Source organism: Erinaceus europaeus, chromosome 21, assembly GCF_950295315.1.
Source record: "Erinaceus europaeus chromosome 21, mEriEur2.1, whole genome shotgun sequence".
NCBI classification, from domain to species: Eukaryota; Metazoa; Chordata; class Mammalia; order Eulipotyphla; family Erinaceidae; genus Erinaceus; species Erinaceus europaeus.
The window spans coordinates 38,118,765-38,132,715 of record NC_080182.1 but is presented as its reverse complement, the minus strand read 5'-3'; the positions used below and the strand labels follow the sequence as shown (position 1 = coordinate 38,132,715).

Genomic DNA, 13,951 nt, shown 5'->3' with positions numbered 1-13,951 from the left:
AACTTCTGTACATGAATTCTTGTCACTTGGAGCACTTGTTTTGGTGGGAAAGCTTGTGATACTCTCATTTAGATGTTAATTCTTTGTTACTAGTGATGTTAGCTATTAACTTCCCTGTGTTAAGCTCACATTTTTTTAAAAAAAATTTTATTGTTGTAGCTATTATTTATCTTGTCATTGCTGGATAGGACGGAGAGAAATGGAGAGAGGAGGGGAAGACAGAGGGGGAGAGAAAGATAAGACACCTGCAGACCTGCTTCACCGCCTGTGAAGCGACTCCCCTGCAGGCGGGGGGGGGGGGGGGGGGGGGGGATGGAACCGGAATACTTAGGCCAGTCCTGAGGCTCTGAGGTCTCAGGTTCAGTCCGCAACATCACCATAAGTCAGAGTTGAGCAGTGCATGTGTGCATACGTAATAAAATATCTAAGAATAATAAGAAAGTACTTTCAGTTATGGAAACTTTAAATATACGAAGGTATGTGTAGATATGCTTTAAAGTTTGACCTTCTTCTACAAAGAAAATTGGAAGAGGAAGCCAGGCGGTAGCACAATGGGTTAAGCGCACGCAGTGTGAAGCGCAAGGACCTGCATGAGAATCCCTGTTCAAACCCTGGCTCTCCACCTGTGTGGGGCTCGCTTCCCAGGCGGTGAAGCAGGTATGTAGGTGTCTGTCTTTCTCTCCTCTCTCTACTTCTCTCTGTCCTAACAACAATAAAAAAACCTACAAGGGCAACAAAAGGGAATAAGTAAATTAATAAATATTTAAAAATATTCTGAATAATTTTTAAAAAATATTTATTCCCTTTTGTTGCCCTTGTTGTCTTATGTTGTAGTTATTATTGTCGTCATTGTTGGATAGGACAGAGAGAAATGGAGAGAGGAGGGGAAGACAGAGAGGGGGAGAGAAAGACAGATTCCTGCAGACCTGCTTCACTGCTTGTGAAGTGACTCCCCTGCAGGTGAGGAGCCGGGGGCTGGAACCGGGATCCTTACATGGGTCCTTGGATTTTGAACCACCAGTGCTTAATGCTTCACCCGCAGTGCTACCGCCCGACTCCCCTGAATAATTGCTGATTGGATAGAGACAGGGAAAACTCAGAATAGAAGAGGGAGACAGAGTAGGAGAAACTGCTGCACTGCTTGTGAAGGTTCTTCCCTGTCACGGGAGCCGGTGCTTGAACCTAGGTCCTGGCGCACTGCAACACGCAGTTTCCACTGGGTGCACCACTAGCCGGCCTCTGAACTTTTGATTCTTCATAGTTGATTATGGATGACGATTTTTGCATTGCTCAGTCTTTAATTGTATCTGTTGGGAGTACTAATCACTTAGCAGTTTTGGTCGTCTACATTAGACTGGTCATCTGTGTCTTCAGTAAGTCTAGAAGAATCTACATCCTTCTCTCTGAATGTCGCCTGTTCTCCTTTTTCCCTTTCACATTATTTTCTGTTTCTGTTTTATATTAGTGCTATTCATTGTGTGTCTTTTGATCATTAGACTAGGGCCAGTCTGCATATTGATTTGTTGATAATATGATGAATTAAGGAAATAAATTAAAATAAGCCTTTTAGATTTGTGGTTATCTTGACATCTAACCACCTTTTAGACCATGAATTAAAAAACGATGAAGTGTTATTGTATTTTGGGTGAGTTTAGTGTTCAGTAGACTGCAATTATAAATAATCCTTTTACCTTACTTGTTTCTTATTTTATTCTTTATATCTCTTACCTGCCTTTTCAGATTTTTTTTCTTCGTTTCTCATATTGCATTTTAGACAAATTTTAAAAACTTTATCCCCCCCCCCCCATGGTTATCTTTAGGGCTCGTGGCTGCACTAGCAATCCATTGCTCCTGGTAGCCGGTTTTTCCATTTTATTCAGTAGAGACTAGGCAGAGAGAAAGAGCAGGCAGGGAGAGAGAGAAAAAAATCAACAGCGGAAGGTCTGCTTTGCAGCTTGTGAAGTGTCGCTCCTGCAGTTGGGGAGCTGGGGTCTCAAACCGGGATTCCTGAGTGGGTCCTTGCACTTAGTACTCTGTGCGCTTAACCCGGTGCCCCGCTGCCCAGCCCCGCAAAACCCCTTTTCTTATATTAATTCTTTATTAGCATTGATTTTATTGTTTAATTTTAGACTAAATGAAAACTTGCTAATGTAAAAACTATTGTGAGATTTTCTTTGCACACATTTTGAAGCCTCTTTGTTATTTGAAACAACCCTGATAATTTTTCCAGTAATTGAAGAATAATCTGAAGTCTAAATCTGCTGCCTCTCATTTGTGTTGTCTTGTTCATTGTCTAGTATCCTTGTATGTTTCTCAATTTTTCTTACTTGAGCAGAGTTTCTTTTTGAAAGCTGTTGGAGTCTTTGAGACTAAGTTGAAGTTACTTTCTGTCACCAAGAATTTGCCTGTGCTTCCCCAAGTTGCCTGGGGGTACTAACAGCTTAAGAAAACTTTAAATGACATTTTTATATGGAATCTATTAGATTATACAAGTAATACTAATTTAGTGTGAGAATCTTTGTGATTACAACATCAAAAGAATTGATAAAACATCCCCCAAATGATTGGCTGAACACGGATTAGTGGCTGCTAGTGGTTAGGTGCGACTACAAGGGTAACCGGAGGGGTTTGTGGTGCTGCCTTGCTGTTGATGTGTGTGTTGGTCTCCTTCTGGATTCTGCCTGCTTGTGAAGCCTTCTGTTTCTATCATCACATTGGGTGCGCTTGTGTTGCTTGCTATGTGTTCTGTTTGCACGTTCACTGTTGGCTGGGCACCCCCTGCCTCCGGGACATTGGTTTGGGGGGTCACCAACTCCCCCACCCCCACTCCCCCACCCCCCCACCCCCATCTATATAACATGTATTTATCAAACTTCTCATAATTTTTCTACTCATGTCGTTTTATCTTGTTCAGATGTTAGCTTTTTAATTTTCAAAATTTCCACCAAGTTCTTGCTAGGGCTCAGTGCCTGCATGACAGGTGACCCACCTCTCCTGGTGGCCATTGTTTTTACTTTATTTGAGAGGACAGAGAGGAGGGGGGAGGGGTGGAGGAGCCACCTGCCCCACTTGCTCTCACTGCTGATGAAGCTTCCTCCCCTTGCTGGGGCTTCAGATGTAGGTCCCTGTGCATGGTGAGGGGCACCACTGCCTGACCCCCAGTGTTACAGTCATTTTCTTGAAATGTAATGAATGTATTATGTCTGGTTCTATATGTACGCATCTAAAATAGTTTCTTATTATTTTAGAGAGAGATGGAGAGAGGCAGAGAGAGAGGGGATAGGTATCACAGCACCATTCCACCATCCGTGGATGCCTGATGCCAGCCATGTTCCCACGGGTCTCGGTTAGAGGGCTTTGAGCCTCGTAACATCTTTTCTCCACTGGTGAGCAGTTTCTTAGCCCACTATCCCTTCTTTTGATTGTAACTTGACTTGTTAGCACTGCTGACATTTTTGACTTAGTAATCATTTTTGTGTTTTGAAGTTGTTAGCAGCTCCGATGGCCTCTACTCAACAAAATAAAAATAGCATCTCCCTTTAGTGACAACCGAAAATGTTTCCAAACACTGTCAAGTGTCCTCTGTAAGGTGGGGGAGCATGTGTGGGAGGAGGGGGGAATCCTCCCCATGATGCAAAACCTTTGTTCCAGTCCTATATGAATTTGGTCTCAGACAAAGAGCTTTCTTTGATTGCTGTTTTCAGTTTCTGGAGGTGTTTTTGTAGTATTTATTATCTGTATTGTACACTTGCTCCTTACTACATTTGGTTGTGAATTTATCTCTCTTCACTCCTGTGTGTGAATGTGATTTATCTGCTTGACTCCCTAAACTTCTACAGGATAGGGACCATTACTTCTTGCTACTTTGGCCAAATATGTGCACTCCTTAATAGTTATAAATATAGCAATTACTGGCTTTTCCCTCCCTATTCCTTCCCATTGGGAAGTTGAAGCACTTGAGAAAATGTAGAGAACTATGAAGAATTTTATATTTTAAGACTAGTAATGGGGGACCAGGTGGTGGTGCACCTGGTTGGGTGCATATATTGCAGTGCTAAAGGACCTGGGTTCAAGCCTCCAGTCCCCACCTGCCTGGGGAGAGCTTTGCAAGTTTGAAGCAGTGTGGCAGGTGTTTCTCTCTCCCTTCTTTATCACCTCTCAATTTCTGGCTGTCTCTTTCCAGTAAATAAATAAAAATAATTAAAAAAAAAAGACTAGTAATGATAATCACTAGACATGCAGATAACAGAACTAACATTGATGTAACAATAATGTGTAAACCCAATAGCAACTCTGAAGTTCAAGACAGTGCGAGGGATAAGAACTTAGTTCTTAGCAAGTTCTAAGAAAGGTGTTATTTTTGTTAGAGGTATTTATTATTAAGTCACTTCCAAAATTGTGTGCAGATTATAAATTAAAAAAATATCTTGGAAAATACGGAAAGAAGGATTGTAGAAGCACATAGTCTGGGTGATTAGTTCCGCAGAGTGAGATGAGCAAAGTAATCAGTATATCAGGGAAGACTGTTAGCAATGATGGATGTAGCATCTGGCTAGGAGTGACTTGTGTAAAGCTGACAAAAGTGATATGTGAATGTTAGTAAATTGAAAACAAGTTGGCCACAAAGAGATTAGCTTCTTACTACCATCTGAAGAGGAAAACATGTATATTTTATCCCAGCTGGGTAAAATACAACTAAGTTATAGATGTTCTTCCACCATTTTTCTTTCTTCTTAGCAAATTCTAACAGCAAAATACATTGAGAACAAAATCTATTTTCCTAAGGTGATTTTACGCCAAAATCTTCATAAAGACTAATCGTGGTCTGGGAGGTGACGCAGTGGTAAAGCTTTGGACTCTCAAGCATGAGGTCCTGAGTTTGATCCCCGGCAGCACATGTGCCAGAGTGATGTCTGGTTCTTTCTCTCTCCCCTTATCTTTCTCATAAATAAATAAAAAATATAAAAAAATTCTGTAAAAAAAAGACTAATCGTAATGCATATTAATTAAAGGAAAATTGGAAAGTTATACAACGTCTGGGGGAAATAAAATTTATTTAGTTTCCAATACCCTATCTATAGTGTTTTTTTTAACTTTTTAAATCTTTTAAAAAATATTTATTCCCTTTTGTTGCTCTTGTTGTTTTTCTTGTTGTAGTTATTATTGATGTCATTGTTGTTGGATAGGACAGAGAGAAATGGAGAGAGGAGGATCAGACAGAGGGGAGAGAAAGACAGACACCTGCAGACCTGCTTCACCGCCTGTGAAGTGACCGCCCTGCAGGATCCTTATGCTGTTCCTTGTGCTTTGCACCATGTGCGCTTAACCTGCTGTGCTAACTAACCTGCTGTGCTACCACCGGACTCCCCCAATCTATAGTTTATTAGTGTTTTCTTTTTTATATAGAGACAGATAAGTTGAGAAGGAATGGGGAAGAGGTGTTACAGTGCATACGGTTTTTAGTTTGAGTTCCTGTCTAGACCTGCAGGGGAGAAGCTTCATGAGAGGTGAAGCAGGTGCTTCAGGTCTCTGTCTTTCTCCATCCCATCTCCTGGCCCCCTTCCACCCTCTCTTTGTCCTACTAGATATACTTTAAAATAATAAAAAGAAGTGGGGGATGGATAGAGACACTTACAGCACGGCTTCACTGCTTGTGAGGCTTTCCTCCTGCAGGTGGGGACCAGGAACTTGAACCTGGGTCATTGTGCTCTGTGATGTGAGCGCCACCATCTGGCCCCACATTCTTCTCTTTTTGTCTTATCTCAAATGTAAGGATTCAGTAGTTTAACAAGTGTTCACACTCAAGTTAAGTAAAGCTAGGCTCTTTTCTGCTGACTGGGACTAGTCAGCAATCTACACAGTCATAATTATTGGGACTTAGTTTCCATTCCATGATATAATAGGTTAAAAAATAATCTTTTTTTTAAACTTTGTTTTTTAATATTTAATTATTTTATTTTTGAGGGAGTTGCAGAGAGGGAGAGAGAGAGGGAGAGGAGAAACACAGAGAGAAACACCAGAGCACTGCTCAGCTCTGGCTTACGGTGGTGCTGGGGCCGGGGTGGGGGGTATTGAACCCTGGACTTTGGAGCTTCAGATATGAGAGTCTGTTTGCGTAACTATTAGGCTATCTCTCCCGCCCCCCAAAAACCTTATTTTCAAGGTAGTTTTGAACTAGGTAACTCAAGGTACCATTGAGGTAATTATATAAAACGCTTCCATTACAAAGTTCTTATTTATGTGGAAAAGTATGCATACTTTTTATTTATCCATTAGTTTTGGGTTTCAAGATTATGATATTTTGCATAGATAAAAACTTTAAATTGAGGCCAGGGATACAGCTCAGCTAATAGCATACCAGACTTGTGTACTTGATACCCCCAGTTTGGTCCCTTGGTACCTTGTACGTCTCTTTCCCCCTGATATGAAATAAGTAAAATCAGACTAACCTTAAATAAATGTTAAATGCAGAGGCCAGTGCTCTTTTTACTCCTCTGAGGCTCTAGTTAAGTCGTTACTACAAGTACTTTGTGATACTTAAATGATCTCTGTGCTCTTTAAAGGATTTGCAGTGTCTCTCAAATTGAAGCTATCTTTAGATGGCAGCCAAACATTTCATCCTACTAAGATTTTGTCTTTACACCCGAAATCCTTCCAGTTATAACAATTTGTGTGCTGGTTCTCCTAAATGAGGGTGGCCTCGATCAGGACACTCAGTGCACCAGAGACTTCCACAAATTTCACTTGGTTTCCAACTAATAATGTTCACTTTTTATTCTAATTGTTACTTTGTAGCATTAAATAAGTGCTCACCTGTGAATATGCTGTGGTAATTAAGTTTATTTTTATTGTTCTATTGTAGAAAATTTTGAAAGACTTGGAAAACTATCAGAAGGGCTGTAGCACTATTATTACTGTAAGTATTGCTTCATATGATAAATGTAAGCTAGGAGTATTTCAGAAATCTAATGATTTGAAATAAAATATGGTAACATGTATAATATAGAGGAGGGTATATCATAATCATTTAATAATTTATTAGAACTAATCCTGTTCAGTTTTTAAAAATTGTAAATGTGTTCTTATGCATTTGACAAGGATTTTACCAAGAGCATTAAGAAATATTTCTAATTCTAACAAGGACTGATTTAGTTTATGTACATTTGCTTATTTAAAACTATCAGAATACAGAAAAATCATTGTAGTTTTGTAGGCTGGTGATTTGTTTGGGTGACTTATTGTTTAGGTTATTTTGCAGAATTATTTATTTGCTGATTTATTTATGTATTTCATTATTTATTTATTTGATTATTTAGTAAATTATTTATCTGATGAATTATTAATATATCTTCATGACATGCTTTAAATTATTTATAACTTAATTTTGAGTTTATTGCTTTTAGACGCTGCATTGTTACTGACTAGTTTTGATTTTTTTTCTTTGTGGTTCTTTAAAATTAAAGTATTAGCTCTAAGGCAAAAATGTGTTCATTGCAATGCCCATGGATTTTTTTTTTTCAGTAATTTATAGTAGTGATAAAATTCCAGTTATGCTTTGTCTAGTTCTGAATTTACCTATTTAGGGTTACTGGTGATAGAATGTCCTCTGTGTGTATACTCAGTGTAAAGTCACTTTGAAATTAATGATATAGTCTGACCTCTGTCAACTGACACTAACATATAAACCTCAGTCCACATGACCCTTTGTGTTTCTGAAGGACCGGCTTATATTTCTCTCTCCCTTTCTTTCTTTCTTTCTTTCTTTCTCTCTCTTCTCTCTCTCTCTTTCTTCATTTTTAAAGCATTTTATTTATTTAATGAGAGATAGAAGGATAGAGATAGATAAACAGACAGACAGATATGCCAAAACACTTCTCAGCTCTGGTTTATAATGGTGCTGGGGACTGATCCTGAGACCTCAGAGCCTCAGGCATGAAAGTCCTTTGTATAATCCATTATGCTATCTCTCCAGCCAAAGCCTGTATTTCTAACTTGCTTTAGAATAAATAAAGGAGTCTTGGTTATTTATTTTCATAGAAAATGTATCTTACTATTGGGATATTTATTTTAGAGAAATTCAGAGAAGTTCAACTTAGATTTGGATTTCTGAAATAGGTATTTGATTGATGTACTCTTTTGCTTTTTAAATCCCCATTATTTATGTATTTAGAAAACATGATGTTCATAGGATTTTTTTTATCACTCACAGTAACATTTCATATCTTGTCTCTATGGACAGTTTCATATCACTTTGCCTTAGTGAACTCAAATGTGTAGGGTCTTTATAAATGCATACTAATAGTTTCTCTGACTTTTGCTAATAAACCTCTTATATAAAGCATCACAGCTTCTTCCAGTGTGGTGGGAACTGGACTCAAATTTGGTAAAGTCCTGTGCATTGACAAAGCAGGCTCCTTATCCAGATCAGTTATCTTGCTGGCCCTCCGGGTGATGTTTTGACTGGAAGATAAAAGTTTATGCCTGCACTCTTAGGCACACATAGATGGAGTCTTCTTCAGACATCAAACTAGGTTTTTTTTTTTTTTTTTTGATATATTCTTGAAAAGACTATTTAGTGGAGATTATCACAACTAGTATTTGCTGAGTACTTATTATATGTAGGTACAATGTTCTTTTTATTTATTTAGTCCCTTTTGTTTGTTGTTGGATAGGACAGAGAGAAATGGAGAGAGGCGGGGAAGACAGAGGGGACAGAAAGATAGACACCCACAGACCTGCTTCACCGCCTGTGAAGAGACTCCCGTGCAGGTGGGGAGCTGGGGTTGGAACTGGGATCCTTACGCCATTCCCTGTGCCACATGCGCTTTATCTGCTGCACTACTACCGGACTCCCACAGTGTTCTTTTAAATGGATTATTTGTTATTCTTTACGGGTAATGTTATATCTTCATTTTATTATTGAGAAAACAAAGAACTAAGTAACTAAGTTACTAAGTAACTTGCTCACTTGCCACAAAGCTGACAGGAAGTGATGGTGAAGAGGTTTAGACTCATTTGGACTGACCGAAGGGTTTTTTTTTTTTCTTCTCATTTAGCTTTCAGTTTTGTATGTAGACAGTAAAGTGCAGTTTTATGTTTTTTTTTTTTTTAAGATTTATGAGCTTTCTTTATTTTTTAAATATTTATTTACTTATTTTCACCAGAGCACTACTCAGCTCTGGCTTGTGGTGTTGTGGAGGATTGAACCTGGGACTTTGGAGTCTCAGGCATGAGAGCCTCATCGCATAACCATTCTGCTATCTACCCCCGCCCCACAATGTAGTTTTAAACAAATGTTTTATTTGAATATTTTAGAGAATGAAGTTATTTATGTATGACAGGTTTAGCTTGCTAAATATATTTACTTTATACTAGATCATCTTTTGTCAGCAGTATATAATACCTGAGCTTCTTGGGTTTTGTAATTTTGATTTTTGGAATCCTGTGTTGCCCTCAGAATTACATGAAGAAGAGTAATTTGTGCTTTAGGAGGCCTGCATGTTTGCCTGGTGAACGCCTTATACTCAGATCACATTTTCTTTACTGAGGCGCCGAGGAGTGAGATTGGGCCCTTTTGCCTGTGACACTGCTGAGCGGCATTCCCGACCCATTGTCTTATTCTTTGCTTTGCTTTTAGTTTTTCATTTTGGAGAGACAGAGAGAACAGAGGAACAAGATGCCAGAGCACTGGTTACCGTCTGTGGAGCTCTTCAGTGTAGTGCAGATGCTCCCCTGAGGTGCCAAGGCTCTTACCCAGGGCCTCATGCTCAGTCAGGCATGTGTTCTCCTGAGCAGCTTATTCTCCTGTCCGCAGCTGATCATTTGATTTTAATGTTAAGGCCAATTCCATGATTCTGTTAGGTTAAATCTTACTCTAGTAAGAGAGAGCGAGAAAGAGAGAGAGAGGGAGGGAGGGAGGAAGGGAGAAAGAAAGAATGAGAGGAAGAAAGAAAGAAAAAGAAAGGAAGGGAGAGGGGCTAGGGCCATGGCGCACCTGGTTAAGCGCACACATCACAGTGCGCAAGGACCCCGGTTTAAGCCCCTCGCCCCACCTGCAGGGAAACACTACATGAGTGGGGAAGCAGGGCTGCAGGTGTCTCTCTGTCTCTCTCCCTGTCTCCCCTCTCCTTTCAATTTCTCTGTCTCTATCCAATAATAAAATAAATAAAGGAGGAGGGGTGGGTGGTAGGGCCTGGATTAAGTGCACATAAGACCCGCACAAGGATCCGGGTTTGAGCTCCCCGCCCCGCCTGCAGGGAATTCACTTCACAAGCGGTGAAGCAGGTCTGCAGGTGTCTGGCTTTCTCTCTCCCTCTCTGTCTTCTCTGCTCTCTCATTTTCTCTCTGGCCTATCCAACAACGGAAGCAGCAGCAACAACACCACAATGAAAAAAAAAAAGAAAGGGAGAGAGGGAGGAAGAGAAAGAGAGAGAAATAAAGAGAAAAGAACGAGGGAGAGAGAGACAGAGAGGCACGCAGTGTCACCTCACTTCTCATGAGCCTTCCCTCCTCTAGGTGAGGACGAGGACCTGGAGCTTGAACCAAGCTTCTCGCGCACTGTAACTGTGCGCTCTGTTCAGTGACCCACCGGTAGCCCCTGTGATCATTTCTTCTTAATTAATGTTTCAATATTGGTTTATGAGTTTGTAAGACTACAGGGGTATAGTTCTGTACCTCACCCACTACCATGGCTCGCTGCCCTCCCCATCTCTGCTCTCCCCAGGGATAATCATCAGAATTTTCAAAAAGTCTTTTGACAGTTTGACATTTAAAAAAAAAATCTAGTTCCTTTTTAAAATTACCTTTATTTATTGGATAGAGATAGCCTGAAATTGAGAGGGGAGTGGAGATAGAGAGGAGAGAGACAGAGAGCCCCCTGCAACACTGCTTCACCACTTGCAAAGCTTTCCCCCTGCAGGTGGGGACGAGGGGTGGAATCCGTGTCCTTGCGCATCGTAATGCACCTCTCAACCAGCTGCGCCAGCCGCCACCCGGCCCGTACATCAGTTCTTTATATTGCACTTGGTAGTGAAAGCTTCTTCCCCTCCTCTCTCCATTTCTCTCTGTCCTATCCAACAACAACGACATCATCAACAACAACAATAAAACAGCAAGGGCAACAAAAGGAAATAAATATTAAAACAAACATTTTATATATATATATATATATACATACACACACACACACACACATTCATGTCAAATTTTATAACTGTAATACTTGAAATTCTTCCCTGGGAATAATGTTAGATGTTTTCAAAATACCAATGTAGGAAACCAAAGTTCTTTATGTGCTATCTACAAAATGGATGAGATGTGAAAGAAATCTTATATCTAATGTGACCTCTGGCTGTACTTTTGCTTGTCATAATTACAAAAGAGTGACTCTCACAGCCAGCACAATAGACCTAGTTATTTTTCTTATAACTAAAGTAGTATTGCAAAGTGTTTCACTGTGGGACAAAAACAAGACAAAATATATGAAAATACTTGCCACTGTTACTAGTCATAATAGATGTTTCTGAACAAGAAGATTTCTGTTATCACATATATGAATGAGAGTATTATGTATTTTCCTTTATAAAGCACTTTTAAACACAAACATGCCAGCATGGTTATCTACTTCAATTTAATAAGACATTTATGCTCTAAATGCAACTAAATTCAAAATTTTAAATTTAATAATATAAATATAACTTAAATACCACAGCATGTTTTATTGTATATATCAACAGGAAAAAGTTAAATATACTTGAAGTGATTCTGCTCTTAGGCCACCCTATTTTCACACAAAGAAATTTCATCAAGGGGCCTAGGGAGGTCACTTAGCTAGAAATATAGTGACCCTACACTGTCATGTGCAGAACCCAGGTTTGAGCCTGGTCCCCACAGCACCAGGGAAACTTCTGTACTGTGATCTTTCCCTCTTTCCTTCTGTCTCTCTGTTCCCATCTAATATGTATCTTCCAGGGGACTGGGGAGGCCAGATAGTGGTACACTCAGTTGAACACACACATTACCACGCTCAGGAACCCAGATTCAAGCCTCTGTTCTCCACTTGCAGGGAAGAAGCTTCACTAACAGAAAAGCAGTGGTGCAGCTATCTCTCTCTCTCTCCCTCTCCCCCCTCCACCTCTCAACTTCTCTCTGTCCTATCAAATACAAAGATAAATAAAGGGGAAAAAAGAATGTTCACCAGGAGCAGCGGATTTGTCGTGTATGCACCAAGCCCCTGCAATAACTCTGATGGAAGATAAAATCTCAGAATAGAAATTGAGGGAAGCCGTGTGGTGATGCACCTTGTTGAGTACACGTTACAGTGCGCAAGGACTCAGTTTGAGCCCCTACTCCCTACCAGCAAGGGGAAAGCTTTGTGAGTGGAGAAGCAGTGCTACAGGTGTCTCTCCTCTCTCCTCTTTTTCCCCTTTCCATCTTGATATCTGGCTGTCTTTATCCAATAAATAAAGATAATAATAAAATAAAAAAAGAAAGAAATTGATCTGATAAGAAGTTCACTGGTATGTCAAAGTGTGTGAGGCTCTGGGTTCATTCCCAGTACCACATTTAAATGCACACACAGTATTTAGAGCTAACTTGATAGCATATTTGTGTTATTTGATTATTCTCTAATTACTACCGGAGTTATCACTGAGGCCAGATGCATATACAACAAACTCAGCACTTCTGATGACTTTTTTAGAAACTTTTTTTTTTTGAGACAGAGAAATTGGAAGTGAAGAGGAGTATACATAGGGAGAAGGAATAGCTCTTCCAGGGTGGCGCTATGGCTCCTGAAATTGGCTCTCTCCCACAAGCCAAATACTACCACAAAATATGTCAACAAATTTCATCAAAAAACAGCTAAGACTTCCCTGATGGCCAGGGTCAAGCTGCCCTGCAGTTGGGCAAGGGTCTTTGATGTCACAGCACAATGCCCACTTTTAGGAAACAGGATGAAAAAAGAAGATCTGGAATCCTCCTCACTCAGGCCCCCCTGTGGCTCTGTTCACGGGACACGAGGCACCATCCAACTAGGACAGTTCTTCAAAACTCCTCTTCTCTACCCACAGTCCGCACACAACGCAGAGCCCGCCACCACCTGCAGACCAACAACAGAAACCAAACAGACGAAGAAAACTAGAAAAACCCCAGTATTGGGAGATCAAGATGGACAGGCATTTATTTAATGATGCAGATTCAAAAGAGAAAGAGTTTAGGTATTATATTTTCATGAGACTTGAAGAAATACAAAACCCTCAGTTTATTATGGAGAAATAGATTAAAAGAGAAATCCATGATGTCAAAGACTCAGTGGGTAGGAAAGTGGGAAACATGAGAATGGAGATGCCATGTGTGCAGTACATTTTGAACACAGTCTGATCCCAAATAGCAACTCAAGGAAAGAGACTCGCCAAGGCAAATGAGAGAGCATCAGAAACAGGAGAAAAAAAAGTTTTTAAAATAAATAAATAATAATAAGTCAAGCGCACTTAGTGTAAAGCACAAGGACTGGCTTAAAGATCCTGGTTTGAGCCTCTGACTCCCCACTTTCAGGGGGAGGGTCTCTTCACAAGCGGTGAAGCAGGTCTGCAGGTGTCTTTCTCTCTCCCCCCTGTCTTCCCTTCCTCTCTCTGTTTCTCTCCTTATAACAACAGTGAAAACAATAACAATCACAGCAACAATGATAAACAACAAGGGCAACAAAAGGGGAAAAATAGTCTCCAGGAGCAGTAGATTTGTGGTGCAGGCACTGAGCTCCAGCGATAACCCTGGAGGCAAAATAAATAAAATAAGTAAAAATTAAAAAAAAAAATAAATAAGGCAACTTTTCAAGAGTATGAAAAGTCCATTAGAAGGGCATATCAGAATTATAGGGGGTACAGAGGGACAGGAGGGGAATGATGAAGCAGGAACCATATTCCAAGAAATATTAGTAGAGTTGTTTTCTGGA

The 13,951-nt window shown here is 40.1% G+C and overlaps 1 protein-coding gene across 4 annotated transcripts in view; it reads left to right on the top strand.

Annotated features, from left to right (window-relative positions):
• TBC1D5 (TBC1 domain family member 5) overlaps positions 1-13,951 on the top strand; it is a 504,373-nt gene that overhangs the window by 28,412 nt on the left and 462,010 nt on the right. For all 4 annotated transcript variants that reach the window (XM_060180867.1, XM_007529715.3, XM_007529708.3 and 1 more), the window contains one exon: positions 6,863-6,916. The gene's annotated coding sequence lies outside the window, so the exon portion shown is untranslated. Of the gene's footprint in view, positions 1-6,862; positions 6,917-13,951 lie in introns of those variants that run through there.